Genomic DNA, 16831 nt, shown 5'->3' on the forward strand with positions numbered 1-16831 from the left:
GAAAGGGGATTGACTCTTTACTCATGGCAAGTGTATATTTGAGTCCCCCACTGTTGTTATTGAGCCAGTGTAATAGTTGAGTTAGTGATTCAGAAGAGTCAGTCCACAACATGAAGATGTCGCGATATATTGTTTCCACATGGCAATGCCACTGTGGAAAGGATTGGAAGTATTCAGTATACATGATGTCTCTAGGTTGTCCATATAAAGAATAGCCAGGTTCGGGGCAAAAATAGCCCCCATGGAAGTTCCACGTACCTGGCCGTAGAATTGTCCCTCAAAAGGGCAGAAATTCTTCGTGAGGCATATCTCCAAGAGTTGAAGGATAAAGATAGATGGGACATTGTGTGGGCGTGGTCGTGCATCGAGAATTTTTTCAATTACACGAAGTGATTCAAGTTGAGGGATGTTGATGTAGAGTGATTCCAAATCCAGCATGCACATGGTGCTGGATGTGGGATCAAACGGATATTCCTCAATCATGTTAATCATTGACATGCTACCTTTTATGTAGCATAACGTGTCAGGGCCAAATTGTTTAATAAAGAAGTCAATATAGTGCCCGAGGGGCTCCAGTACGGAGCCGCACCCCGAGACTATAGGGCGACCCGGCGGGGTTTCACAGTTTTTGTGGATCTTGGGTAGGCAGTAAATAACTGGTATCTGGGGGGCCTTAGTGTTGAGAAATTCATGTTCCTTTTTAGATAGGTAATCTAATTCGAGGGCATCTTTTGTGACCTCAAGAATCAGCTTCTGTATCTCTTCTGTGGGATTGCGTGGTAATTTACAGTAGTGCTCAGTATTGCCGAGGTGGCGAAGAATTTCATATATAAAAAGATAAAGCTCTGTATTGGACAGCACAGCAGCAGGATTCGCTGTAACACTGCAAACGCCCCCCTCGTGGAACATTTCAAGAACAAAGGACATACTGAGAAACACCTGACATGGACAATCATCACATTGATAAAACTGCCCCCACGGGGTGCTGATATGTCCCAATTATTGAACAAGGAAGAATTGCATTGGATACTGCGAACCTGAAGATTGGACTTCACTACTCTAATCAACCATGCTGTCCTGAATCTCACTGAGACCTTCCTAGGTCTTTCTTAAACAAAATGTATTCATGATGTCATGATGTAAAGCAACATTATGTGAATGTTTTTTTCCTCAAAAGGCACTTTCTCACTCACTTGCCACATGTTCATGTTGTCCCCCACTACAAGATGGCCCCCACCACCATTCTCCAGAGCCTGTTCCAATATGGCCGCCGCAATGCTGAGCGAGGTCCTTCCTCCCTTTCCACGCGCGCATGACACACTATTTGAGCCGGCATCTTACTACTGGTATATCAGCGATCCCCGCCCGCCTGACACCGTGGATGCCATTGAGCAACCGTTCAGGAAGTAAGTAATCCCCTGCAACCTGGTCCTGCCTGTAAGCTTGTCCTGCCTCTTTGGCACAGATCCCTGAACCAACCCCTGTTTCTCCCCCTCCTTTCGTTTCCCCATAGTGAGACGCAATCGGCAAGGTCTCAGATCTGAGAGGCTTCCCGCCCATTTTCGGTAACTATATACTGAGTGTTTGTCAATGTTTAGCATTCACCCTCTCCTCGAAGCTCATCTCTAATCCCCTCCTTCCCCAGCAGGCACCAGCTTGAGCAACCCGCTCCCTCCCTTTGAACATACAGTCACCGTACTCCCGACAATTGGTAAATACAGCCTCGTTGTCCTGCCACTCTTGTAGCCGTTCTTCACCGCGCCTTTAGTAATAATGCACTTCACTCCCTTAATTGCGTTCATGCTTGTCACCCAGACTATCAACACTGCGCCATAATTTTGTCACAAGTTGAACTGGTTCGAGATCTATGAGTCATATGTCACAAAATAATTTTTTAATGTATGTGCGCCTTCTTGTTGATTTTACTATAGGCAATATGCCTGCATAGCCCTATAATTACACCACTGTTTTATCCTGTATATGCAAACAGTTACCATGGTTTCGCTCACATTAAGTGGTTGTCTAATTCCCCCATCACCCCTCCCTTATCACTGCGCCATATGTCACACATTCTACATGCGCCAGTTTAGTGATTCTCGTATATGCACACAGTTATTATTTTTTCTTTACATTAAGCATCTGGCTATTAGCCCCGTAACTTTTCTCTATCGAACAATCTTAATGGTGAGCCTGTCTATTGCTTATCACTGCGCCGTATGTCACACTTTCTACCTGCGCCGGTATAGTGATTCTCGTATATGCACACAGTTATAAAGTTCTCTTCACATTATGTGTCTGGTTATTAGCCCCGTAACCTTTTTCAAAAGGTTTTTTTAATGCTGAGCCTGTCTATTGCTAGTGTAATACCCACTTCTTAGCATTAATTCCATCGCATGTCTCTTCATACTCGCAGCACCAGCAGCTCATGTGTCTCCACTACTCACTTCCATTTCACGGTTGGTCTATATTAATACATGCCTAGCTCTTGATACTTATTTTATCCCTCTCCATTTCTTCCCCCACTTTTCTCCATCCTGTTTTGTTTATGTACAGTCCTTAAAAGGCAAAATGTCATACGATTTCAAGACAAACATGATCTAATTTTCTGTAGATGATGCCATTTATCTAAGTTTCCGCATCGAAACATCGTCGACACACTAACACCATATGTACTTGAATTGTTGAATAATATGTGTGCAATGGTGCTTTGAAACATAATTAAGTCTGTTCACTGAAATACTAGTACACAGACCGCCTTGTTCGTTTTTGCCAAAATTAGTTTGTTTTGTCTTGGTCTTCTGTGTGTTATGGGTCGTACCCACTGTGTAAAAAAATCCTTGTGCTATTGTCAATACCACTAAATAAAAATCCTGTCCGGCTGGACAAAGGACATACTTACTATTTAGTGTATGACTATCATTTCCCAGGTCCCTGAAATACTAGGGACCACTGTTCTTTGAAATATATAAAACTTGAACTGCAGCCGCAGACAAGTGTTGTAACCTGCCCTTTTTCAATTGCAGATTCTGCAAAAAGTAAAACATGCCAGTTAACATATTCGGAAAAGCACTGTCACTGGCAATTTACTCTGGTAACCCATAAATTGGGAGGTCAGGTGTGGCAGAGGAAAGGGGCAGTTGAGTCTTGAAGTGCGGAGCTTGAAAAAGCAGAGTTGACAGTTAACTTATACATTTATTTGCTGTAAAGAAATTGGTGAAGAGGACACACAATAGTAAATCTGTTCCAGATTAATTAATAGCGATTTGTTGTAGTACTATCTACTACTCTCTTACCTGTGACCTGCAGTCTCCTTGGCACTGGCTCCATTAGATCGCTGGCAAATAATGTGTTTTGGTGGGCCCCCGGCTCAGGCCAAGAGCATCAGCATGCAATGCAAATGACAAGTCAAAAGGAATAATTTATGGCCTGCTTCTGCTGGGTTTTCATTTTAGTGCATGTGAGTTGTTAACAGAAAGCAGCTACACACTTTTTTTATAACTTCTACAATGTCATATTAAGGTTATTGCTAAGACCGGAACTTTCCAGGACCCAGTCTGCCTTGCCCGCAGCTCACCCATCAGCACTCCCTCAGCTGTAATAATTAACCAATGCGAAAGAAAATGTTCCTTGAAAGGCAGGATTGCCCTACTGACATCACTAACGTGATGCAGTCATCATGCCTGGACCTGGGAGGGCCATCCTGCAGGAAGGAGGACGACACAGGACAGGTAGGTACATATCTTTTCAATAAATATTGGGCTCATCTCACTGGGGAGAAAAATTCAATAGCCCCGGCCCTGTTAAAAAATTGCCGGTGCTTAGCACCTGAAAGCTCCTGCACACATTAAGCTCTGCAGTTCAGTCATCTTTAAGCAGGAGGCCTCCTGCCTACTAGTCTAGAAATTCCTAATGCTTATTAAATAAATACTGAAAATAAAATACAGCGCTTAGCTTATACTGTTAAACTTGTTGATGGCTGCTATATTTTTTTCAAATGATGCGCTTTCCTGATGACATGCGCTAACAAATGGTATTTTATGGCCGATAAATGCCCATGAATTATGTATTAAAACATGCACGGGGTATTTTAAAAATGCGAATTATAGCTTGACATTGGTGCATGTTTGTTGTAGTGAAAAAATACTGCCTAGGCCCCTATGAGAAGATAGCTATAATAAGACCTCTGCAGCATGGCTGTGCAGGGACAGTGTCTAGCATCACTCCCTTTCCCGAAGAGTATGTGTTCATATCATGATGGCAGCTGGTGTGGACTATGGTGGAGGCCTTACCTGAACTAATGTGACCGCCTAACTACTTTAGTGCTCTGTGCACCTATTCACAGATATTGACATAGTACTAAGGTGACTTCTCAGGATCGGACTTTAGCAAAAAAGAAAATAATGGGGTCTTATCTGGGGTTTTATTTCTGGAAGCTCGGGGATTCCACTTCCATGATCACGTGGGCTGGAGAGTCAGGCAGGTTTCAGTCTGGTGCTACAAGTTAACACCGAATCACTGACATATTATCAAAAATGAAAAAATCGACATACACAAGTATCGAAAACAAAAAAAACGACGTTCGATACTTATTTCGAAAACTACAAAAATCTCGATAACACAATATCATACGACTACACAAAAATCTCAAACTCAAATATCGTAAACGAAAATATCAAAGATTATAAATAAACATAGAACATATAAAAAATATCGAGAACAAAATTATAGACATCAATATTATCGACAATAACAAAATATTGACAACTCAAAAATACATGGAAACTAGTATTTTCCACACTATAATTCAAATAATTGACATATACACTGATATCACATTTACAATATGAAACAAATATAACTATCACAACACATACAACATAAAATACATAAAAGCTACTACAGAAACGACAACATTTAAAACAAATACACTCAACATCTACAATACTTAAAATGAATAAAATACCTTTTTTTAAATATTATACCTTCATAATGTCCTTCATCAAAGATTAAAAAATACAAATTCTCGACATTGTCAATTTACATTCAACTAAAATAATTAACAAACTATAAAAAAATTCAAACGATCCAATAGAAACACAAATAAATAAATCTGACCAATAACATACAACTAATTAAATACTCACTATATAAAGAACTAAACTGAAAATTATTACACCTTCAACGAAAAAATCAGGAAGGAGAAACTCTGCCAGATTTTCTACACCCTCAAAGACTCTTCTAAAATAAAGTCAACTACAAATACCAAAAAGTAAGTAAATAAACATTTTTAAATAAACTGTCAATTTAAATGTAACCTACATTTTAATTACTTACAAAAAAACTAAATTATATATTATCTCTTTATATATCCACAACATATCTAACTATAAAAAAATAAGAACATATTCAACTTGCTAAAACAGCTACCTGCAAAAGTAAGTATATTTTGCATTTATTTATTTTTTGTAGTATAACTAAAACAGAACAAAACACCTAAAATGTCTAACCATCATACCAACTACAATAAGACTTTTAAATCTTGTAAACATAGAGAATATAAACTTGGTCCTAAAAAAACGCCACCACCACATATAAATAAAAAACATTGCATGAAATATACTTTACTTTCTTTACACAGACCACTTAAAAAAGAACAGCAGCAAAAAATTAAGAAAACATCTACATTCAACTGCAACTAAATAACAGTTGGTACATTTATTATTCATGCATACTGTATAACATTGTTTAAGATAAACTTTTTACATAGCTTTCCAACTTTTTTATAACTTGTAGAAAATATTTCAAAAACTAAAGGTAAAACATAAATAATAAAATACTGTGTCCTACAAAATGCCAACACCACATATGAATTTAAACATAGACTAAAATATACTTAACTTTATTTTCACAGACCACTAAAAAACAGGACAGCATTCACCAAACAAGGACAAATCTACATTCAAAGTCAACTAAATTATAGTTGGTAAGTATATACTAAAACTGCATATATTATTACCCATACCTAAAGTCTAAAATAGATTTTCATACATTTTATATACATTTTTTCTAGATTTTAGAACTCCACAATGACTGAAGATGCCAAATTCATTACAAATGTTATGGGCGTGCAACAACCAGGGAAACAAATGTAATACATACAAGTGAGCACAACCATCCACCAAATATCTCAGAACTAGAGGTTAGATCTACTCTAGAAAACATTAAAGAATAAAGTAGCACCTCAGAACTACCAACAAGTGTAATCCTTGGGGGGGCGCTAGAGGGCGCACTGCGGAATGGCTGGCTAGTGTGTCAGCTCTGCCGGACGGTCGCATATCTAGCGGCCCTTAACCCCTTCAATCCCCAGCTCCAGTGGCGACGGACAGCATATTGGAAATCGGAAACGGGAGCCGTCATTGTCCCGCGAAGCTGAAGCGGAATATAGGCAGGATGAGCCTGACCAGAGCGAAATAGCGGAGACCGGCCGACTACATCGCAAAATGGCCGCCCACGAAGATCGGTGACCCGGAGATTGCACAGTAGCCAGGTAGATTCGGATGAAGATCCCCCCCGCCGTCACAAGACCCGAGGAGGCTGACCAACTTCAGGGGCTGTGCGGCGATCGAGAGCGGAGCTGGACCTGGGACCGCGGTGAGCGGCGGTGCGTTCCACCGACGGCAAGATGGCGGCACGGGTGGAACGCAAAGGACTGGCAGAGGGAAAAGCTTGCGGTTGACCGCCGAACGGAACGGAGGTCTCCGCACTGCCCTGGCGGACATCTGAGGCGCGGTGAAATGGAGGCGAGGAGGGGCTCTTGGACACAACTGATTATAGCGCCGAGTGCCGCATCGCGTAAATGCGCTATGGAGCCCAAGCACCAACGAGAGACATGAGGCAGTCTGCATAGTGCTCAGGAGGCGAGGGGTATACATGGAGCACGGCGTGCGCATATGAGGGACGGACCCTGTGATTCTGCCCCAAACGTCACGTCTGCACAACGGATCTGAAGGGAGGCTGCCCAGCGTATTGATACCAATATTACAGCACCACTCGGGGTCCGGAGAAGACGGCTCTAACGGTAGACGAACAGCCATATTTACAACACACATAGCCGGCTGATGACTACACGTACAGCTCGGTGGGGGGCTGCAGCGACAACACACCGCACCAACTCCGCGACCAGCAGGACAACGGCTGGCAGCCCTAAACCATCATCGGCACAAACTACGCCAAAGCAGCAAAACGACATGGGGAAACCAGATCGACAACAAACCAAGCTCCAATTTGAAGCGCGGAAGCAGGGTAAAATAGCCACGACAGACCCCGAGATGGAAGGGGGCCAGGAACAATCAGACGGCACGGGCATGGAATCGGTACTACGGGCGATCCAGAAGAGCCTGCAGGAAATGAACGGAAAACTGGACAACGTGGTGCAGAGAGTGGACAATATGGCGGCGAAAATTGAACAACACGACGGGCGCATAACAGAAGCCGAACAACGAATCTCGCAGGTAGAGGATGATCACCAGGCCATGTCCAGGTCCTGCGGTGGCCTAGAAAAGACAGTAGAAAGCCTGCGCGCCAAGGTGGAGGACCAGGAAGCCAGGTCCAGGCGCAGCAACGTCTGGATTTCGGGTTTGCCGGAATCCACAAACACAGGGAAGATGGAGACGTATATAGAAGCACTGGTGAGAGAGGTTTTTGGCTCTGAGAAACTGTCTTCAGTGTTCCTGGTTGAACGAGCACATCGTTCGCTTGCACCTGTGCCAAAATCTGGAGCCACCCCACGCATGGTTATTGCCCGCTTACTTAACTACCGGGACCGCGACACGATACTGAGGCTGGCCAGAGAAATGGGCAAAGTCACTCATCAGGGTAACACGCTGGAGTTCTATCCAGACCACACCATGGCGGTGCAACTAGCTCGGAAGGAATTCGCTCCAGTTAAAAAGAAGCTGAGAGAACTTGGTCAAGAGTATGCCATGCTATATCCGGCGAAACTCAAAATCTTCACTGGCGGGAAACCGGTCATACTACCAACGGTACAGGCGGCACAGGATTATGTTCGGCAACAACTGAAACGACGCAAGCAGCAAGATCGGAACGAAGCCACGAGCGATGTGGAATAACTGAATTTGACTGTGGGCGGACTGCACTGACTTACGATACCCACTTGTGCGGCGCAGATAACGGACACAGCAACCGTGGGCGGATGCTTCAGCACGAGTTGGCATTCGCAAATGTAGCGGAGGACGACCTGGCATGGCACTTACGAACTCACTGTAAGCATGGACCTTGACGGGGATGTGCCACGGCAGAGTCAACATGACTGTGAGTATCAATAGTGAAGAGGGCATTAGGATGTGCTCTGTTACCCAGCTGAGGGGGATGTGTGGTCGCTAACGAGTGACTGACACCCTGGAAGAGCGTGTGGCTCACACAGTTTGACTGGCAGGAGAACCATTGTCAATAACGCGGCTCAGCCTAGCGGTTGCACTAGGTGTAACTAATAGTGGGAAATCGGTGGACTGACATCATACCACTTCAGCGAGACTGCTTATGTTGGAGGGAGTGAGGGGGGGGGGGGAAATCAAGCACGTATATTACATTACAGCGTGCACATGCGACCGTCCACGTCCACTATGTGGATGGTGACGTGTGAACCTGGTGACACCCCCAAGTGGGTGTACCCCACTGAGTGTTTGACATTACAGTTAAAAGTTGTTCAGGGATGGCTTTGGCAAAGTTTGGGGGCTAAAGTGGGTGGGGGGAGGGTGGGAACTTCAGAATATATCCAACTGCAATTTCTGTGTCTGAGAAGCATGGCGAACTCCTTAGTTGTGTTTTATGATGCGAACGATGTTTGTATACAACACATACCACTAACAATTTCGGTCACTGTAAAATGTATCCATCAGTACACACTCTACAGACAGCGATATACATGCCAGGTGCACATTATTGATATCCAGGTACACACTCATGGCAGGTAATAACACGCTGAAATTTCTAACTTGGAATGTAAGGGGATTGGGCGACCCGAAAAAGATCAGGCGATTATTTGCTTACTTTGACAGGTTACAAGTTAACATTGTTTTTCTACAGGAAACGCACTTGGTACGTGATAGTACTTCCACACTAGGCGCTAAGTGGGCTGAGTCTGTCACCAACTCGAGCTTCTCGTCATACTCTAGAGGGGTGAGCATATTGATCAGAAAGGGTACGGGATTTGAGATCACAAGCATACACACAGACACAGACGGGAGGAGCGTTATAATAGCCGGAGTGGTAAGACGGCAGAAGATACTATTAGTAAACACGTACGGGCCTAATGTGGATGACCCAGAATTTTTCAATAGGGTATGGCACACTATCATCGACATGCAGACAACTCACGTAATATGGGGAGGGGATTTCAATGTTACCTTACGGGACACTCTGGACAGGGCAACGCATACGCTGGAACAACACGGCAAAGCGCGGTTAATGCTGCGAGATGCCATGGAAGACCTACATATGGTAGATATATGGAGGACACGTAACCCAGAATCGACAATAGCGACACATATAAATGCGGCGAACAATAGTTGGTCTAGGCTGGACTACTGGCTGGGCACACAGGAGGTATTCTCATGGGTTAATGACATCACTCACCTACCACGAACCCTATCAGATCATGGTCCAGTACTATTGGACATTGCCATACCATATTACGACCCACCACCCTTTACTTGGCGTTTCAACGCAACTGCACTGCAAGACCCCATATATGTTGATACCATTCATAAGGCAATAGTAGACTACTTCGATCTCAACGGCCCAACTACTGAGGACCCTGGTTTATTATGGGAGGCCTTTAAAGCCACAATCCGGGGGGTCTGTATCAGTACTACCTCAGGCATCCTCAAAGATATCTGACAACAACTGCACACACGAGAAAAAGCCATACAAACACTAGAGCAAACATACACCCAGACAGGCGACAACACTGTTTTGGGGGAAATTCAAGCGCTACTAACGGAATACAATGAGTTCGCGACGGACGAACTGAAATATGTGACAAAGCGAGCGACGGCAAGAAGGTATGGGGAAGGAGGTAGGCCTGGAAGAGAACTGGCCGCAAAGATATGCGCAGGTAGAGCCCCACAAAACATAACATCCATTTGCACGAACACCGGGGAGGTGATCACAGACACCAAGGGGATATTGACAGAATTTATGAACACTTACGGCACACTTTACACGGCGCACCCAACACCGACACAGGAAGAATTACTGCACTACATGGAAGATATAGAACTGGCGTGGCTAGCTGAAGGGCACAGGAAATATTTAGAACGCCCGGTTACAGTGGAAGAAGTGACTGACACCATTAGGCGATTACCTAATAATAAAGCACCAGGGCCGGACGGCTTCGCCACGGAATTCTATAAAAAATACGCCGAACTACTCGCTCCACATTTGGTGCGGCTGTACGGGGCGGCACATGAAGCCCAGACGCTACCAGCATCTATGAGGGAAGCACTGCTCGTCGCGTTATTAAAACCAGGTAAAGAGGTAGATAAATGTGACTCATACCGCCCCCTTTCCTTATTAAATGTGGACACTAAAATCATAGCTAGTCTGCTAGCGGACAGGTTAAAACCCCTTATGCCTTTGCTAATCAGGCCAGACCAATCTGGTTTTATCCCCGACAGGGCGACTACACATAACACTCGTACACTGTTCGCATTGGCTCATTATCTAGCACCGGAAACGAAGGCGGTGGCTGTACTACTGGACGCAGCTAAAGCCTTTGACACAATCGGCTGGCCATTTATGCATGCAGTACTGGTGCGTATGGGTTTCCCGTTGATCTTTCTGGGTTGGATAGCGATGTTATATTCAAACTTAACAGCACGCATAAGAGTGAACAGGTACATATCAGAACCCATTCCAATATGCAGATGCACTCGACAAGGGTGCCCGCTCTCGCCGATGCTCTTCGCGTTGATACTAGAGCCGCTAGCATGTAAAATCCGACAGCATCACCACTATTCGGCAATTCAAATGCCCTCCAGACCCATACATATCTCGCTATACGCAGATGACATGGTGCTCTATGTTAAAAATCCTGCACAACACCTTAATCCACTCCTGAGAGAGTACATAAAGTTTGGCCAACAATCCGGGTTGCAGATTAACTGGGATAAGTCCCTAGTCCTATCCTTAACAGACAGCACCTGCCCGACCAAATTAGACTATCCTTTAGAATGGCAGGAGGAACCCACGAAATATTTAGGTATATGGTTCCACAGAGACCCGGAATTAGTGATTAGGACGAACTAAGGGCGCTTGAAGACAAAATTAAGCGATGGAATAGACTTCCCCTATCATTGGCAGACAGGGCGGCGATTGTAAAAATGGTGCTTCTACCGAAGTTTCTGTACTTATTTAATAATATCCCAATAAAACCGCCAGCAGCTATATTCCGCAATATAAAAACGCTGGTCCTCAATTTGCTGTGGGCGGGGAAACAAGCGAGGATGGAATTACGTACCATGACGCTGCCGTATGCTAAGGGGGGCTTCAAGGTGCCGGACTTCTACTTATATTATTTATGCGCGCAAGCGCAATACGCACATTTCTGGTACCACGAAGTGCCCTTCCTGACACATGTGGCCGTGGAAGCAGGAGACACTGACCCAATCCCACTAGCCAATATACTGCCACATAAACGCACTAAACTACATGACCGAGACATTAATCCGGTTAATACCACTACCGAGGCATGGCGACTGATAGGTAAAGCAACAAACAGCTTACCGCTATATGCACCAACACTTCCACTGGCACACCACCCGGCTCTTTCGGTAACACAGGAGCAGGTCGGCATGGATCTGTTCAAGCGGGCGGGAATAGACACGCTTGGGGACCTGTACGATGGTGGGGTCTTCCTGACACTAGACAAGCTACAATACATCACGAACCCGTCTCCACTGTTTAGCTTCAACTACTATAGGCTACAGAGGGCACTTCGGGAACACTACCCGACACATCCGGAGGAACCTCCTACCCTTGCACCCCTTCAGCTACTCCTAACTACACCCGCGGCGTCTCACCTAGTATCCAAACTGTATGCGAATGTACAAGAGGCGGTGGGGGCAACTACACACAAGGCTAGGGACAAATGGAGCGCTGGGCTGGCAGAACCCCTCACAGATTTGGAATGGGATTCCTCCTGTGTGCTCACTGGTATGTTGACATCTAACGGGAACTTGAAAATCATACACTACAAGTATTTGCACCAGGTGTACCACACGCCTCAGAGATTACATAAATATGGCTTGCGGGACGATTCACAATGTTGTAGGTGTAAACAAGAAGATGCGGACTTCATGCATCTAGCGTGGCACTGCCGCAAAGTGGCGGGATATTGGGAACAAGTCGTACAGGTTTTGAACGAAATGCTAGGGACTTCTATGCTGTGTGATGCGAAAATCTGTCTGTTGGGAATTGTTCCGCAACTTAGAGCATTGAAACGCAAATGTTGTGCTGTAGCGCTACTGTTGGCTAAGAGAAGGGTGTCTATACACTGGAACAGCAGAAGGGCCCCTGATGTAAAGAGCTGGATAAAGGATATGGTGTATAGTCGAGACACGCTCACCACGTATGAGGAAGAGCTGCCAGGTAGCTCTAGAGCCAAAGACTATTGGGGGTACTTACGGGCGTATTTATTGGCTCATGGTGAGTCTGGATCGGAGACGGAGATAGAGTGAACTGCAAGTACGACGATGACAACTCGGAGCGAACAATTTCTGTACTGATGGCACTGGGGAGGGAGGATGCTGTGACGCAGAGAGATTATAGCAGAAGGAGACCTAAAAGTTGGGGAATACACTGTTTGGTTTGTTTCGGTTAATCAAAAAAATGTTGAAAATGTAAGATTACTGATTTATAAGTAAGCGAATACAGCACTAATATACATGTGGGTGCTATCAGACAACACGCCGCCGGTCCGCTGGATGTCGGCTGATGGGCCGTGTAAAACTGATGCTGATGATCATGATTTTGAGTGCGTGTAGCCGGCCATTTGTGGATGTAGGCGTATGCACTGTATATGTTTTCATTTTTTTTTCTTTTTTTTTTTTTCTTTCTTCTTTTCTTTTTTTTTTTCTGTGAGCGATGTGAAGTGCATTGAACTTCTTACTCCAATAAACAAATAAAAAAAAAAAAAAACAAGTGTAATCCTTAAAGAACTACTACCTAAAGTACCTAGAGAAGCAAGAGGGCAATTACCCATAATATCTTCTAATAAAAGAACTATAGCTAGAACAAAGTAATCTACAAGGCCAACAATACCTACACGTAAAACTTTTCAAGAGGTTATAATTCCCCCTAAACTTACCATAACTCATAATGAAGAACATGTCATCTTCTATTACAACAATAAAGCTAAAAGGATAATTATGTTTCCTACAGCAAACAATATAAAGAAATAAAAAGAAAGCCAAACATGGATGATGGATGGCACTTTTAGCATATGCCCTAAACCATTCTATCAACTATATACTATACATGGGCAATACCATAACACCTGCATTCCTTTTATATATTGTTTGTTACCAAACAAACAAACTTCAACATACACAGACATTTTAAATAAAATAAAGGAAGAAACAACAGACTTCTTTCCCCAAAAAATAGTGATCGACTTTGAACAAGCCATGATAAACTCCATCTTCAAAATATACCCTCACACAGCTATACAAGGATATTGTCTATGGAGACATTTACAAAAATCAACACTTAGGCCCCCATTAGGATGGCAGGTGGACTTTGCCCGCCCACCATCCTCACAGTACAAGGGACCGCCCGCCATACGGGTGGAGGTCCCAAGGGGGCTATTAGGATGCGCCCGCCACAGTGGCGGGCGCAACCCGTATTCTTAACATTGTGGCGGGAGACGCTGAAAGCACTGCCTGCCACAATGCTAAGAATACATCTTGTGCATTTCAAAGCACAACCTGACAGGCACCGCGCGGTACCTGCCACGTTGTTCTTTGAAAGGTATGTGCACCCCCCAAACCCCTGGAGTCCATGGGGGCCCGCACCGGGCCCCCAAAGCAGACTCAGCATGCTTTTTTGTGGCGGCAATGCATCTAATACAGCACATTGTAATATGGCTGGCAGTGTCACACAGACACCGCCACCATATTGCAGCCTTTTCTGCCCCGGACGCAAGGCGACCGGGGCGGAAAAGCGGCGGACGGTCTTTCCATCCGCCACGGACCCCCCAGCCATTCTAATATAGCGGGGGGTCATTTCTGCAGGGATGGTGGGCAGATCACCCCCGCCGGGCCGGCGGTGGCTACCGCTGGCCCAGCAGGGGCGATCTGCCCGTCATCCTAATGGGGCCCTTACTGTTGAATATGCAACAAACATCACGTTTGCATACCAAATAAAACACCTAATAGCCCTGGCCCATGTGCCAGTCACAGAACTGACTGAGCACTATAACATTTTAATAGAAAGTCCAGTCTGCAACCAAAATGAACAAAAATGATCTCCCCTTTTAGATTATTTCAAAGACACCTGGGTAGGAAGACTACACAGATCAGGCCATAGACGCCAACCTAAATTCTAAATTCCTTGGTGGAATGTATATCTACCAACCCTAAACCAAGAAGCCAAAACAAACAATGCGGTTGAGAGTTGGCATAATGCCTTCCTAGCTTCAACTGGCCGAACAAATCCTTCCCTACGCAAACTCTTAATGGCAATACAAAAAGAACAAAGCTTTCGAGAGTTGAGAATGTAACAATCCATACTACAATTAAAACCTAAACTATCTAGACAAACTGCTCAAATGAACCAATATTTACAACAACAAGTACAATTTATCCCTCACCAAGAGTGCTAGAGTACTTAAAAATGATTGCAAAAACTCTAATCTAAACCAAGAAACTATATTAATTAAAAACAGGCCAAACACATTTTAAATATAAACATATACTTTTTCTTTAATTTTGTTTAATATATCAAACATTTTTTTAAATATATAGACAAAATAATTACACAATAAAACAACAGCAAAATAAAAATAACAGATTTTCCTACCCACAAAAAAATATATTAAAAAACACTTACCTTTTGCACTGCTGTAATACGAAAATCCAACTCCTCCAAAATAATCCTGGTAGTTATAAATCCATAATATATAAAACTAGACCCCAACAAAATGCAAAAAAAACCAACTGTGCCAAAAATTCGAACATCCATAAGAAATTGATAATCCAATATCCATAAAAAACCCGAAAACGTTAAAAAAGACTAAAAATCGCTCCAGGAAAACCAAAAAATAAAGGAAGTGTAAAATAAATATTAGTTTATACAACTAAAATACACTTCCTTTTAGTAAAAAAAAGCAAAACTCCATAAAACTAAAACGCTTTCTCCAAAAACCTAAAAGAGAAACATAAACATTCCCACCCACACAAAAGTTCAAATAATACAGTTTGAAACGCGATTATATATATCATTAACACAAAAATAAAGTAAATACATACAAAAACACAGATTCTAACTAGGCCGTAAATGCAAAATACGTCAATAAAAATGAATATCTAAATTAACAACTACAAATCCCATAACTTCTAAAAGGTAACTCCACACACCCTAAATACAACACTACTACCTTTCAAACACACTTAAAATAGTTTTAATTTAAAGAAAATAACTCCTACCTTCTCAGAGGCAAAGCAGCTCCCAACGGCCACACAAAAGTTCAAATAATACAGTTTGAAACGTGATTATATACATCATTAACACAAAAATAAAGTAAATACATACAAAAACACAGATTCTAACTAGGCCGTAAATGCAAAATACGTCAATAAAAATGAATATCTAAATTAACAACTACAAACACCATAACTTCTAAAAGGTAACTCCACACACCCTAAATACAACACTACTACCTTTCAAACACACTTAAAATAGTTTTAATTTAAAGAAAATAACTCCTACCTTCTCAGAGGCAAAGCAGCTCCCAACGGCGAGCTTCTATCTTCCCAAATAGCCCAAAAAGACAACGAGCGATTACAAAATAAAAGACCCAAATAAAGATGTCAACAATTTGACTAAATAATTTATTTAACATTAAATAATAATTTAAAAATTAAAGAAACATTATTCTAATTGTTTAAAAATGTTATATTATTTTTTTAAATATATTATTTTCTTCATATATTGTACAATTGTAATAATAAATATTATTACCTAATATGTGATATTATAATTCTAAAAAATATGTATGTTAAAAAAACGTACTAAATGACTGTATAAATTTTTTTATTTGTACCAAATAAATATTATAACATGTAACAATTATGAATATTAATAATACATTATTAATATTAATAAATTACATACATGTAGTTAATATTATAATTCTGAAAAAGTTTATTATAGAACAAACTGTGTATTAAAATATGAACAGTATATAATGTAATTAAATATTTTTGAATTTATGTTAACATTTATAACATGATTTCAATATGAAACTATGTTAAACATGAACAAAATATGTACTAATTAAAAATATGTAAAAAATTAAAAATAAATTTGCATCAAAGTATATAAACAAAATATATACAAATGTAAAATATATTTATATTCACTATATTGTTTTCATTTTCCTATAATGTACTTTTTTCAACATCTATACAAGGGAAAAACGATTTGTAAAAAATAAAGAACTACAAATACTTGTATATTATTATGACATTTCTACTATTCATTTTACAAAAATATTTTGATTTACCTATGTACACTAAGGGGCCGATTCAGT

This window comes from Lissotriton helveticus, chromosome 6 (assembly GCF_964261635.1).
Source record: "Lissotriton helveticus chromosome 6, aLisHel1.1, whole genome shotgun sequence".
Lineage (NCBI taxonomy): Eukaryota > Metazoa > Chordata > Amphibia > Caudata > Salamandridae > Lissotriton > Lissotriton helveticus.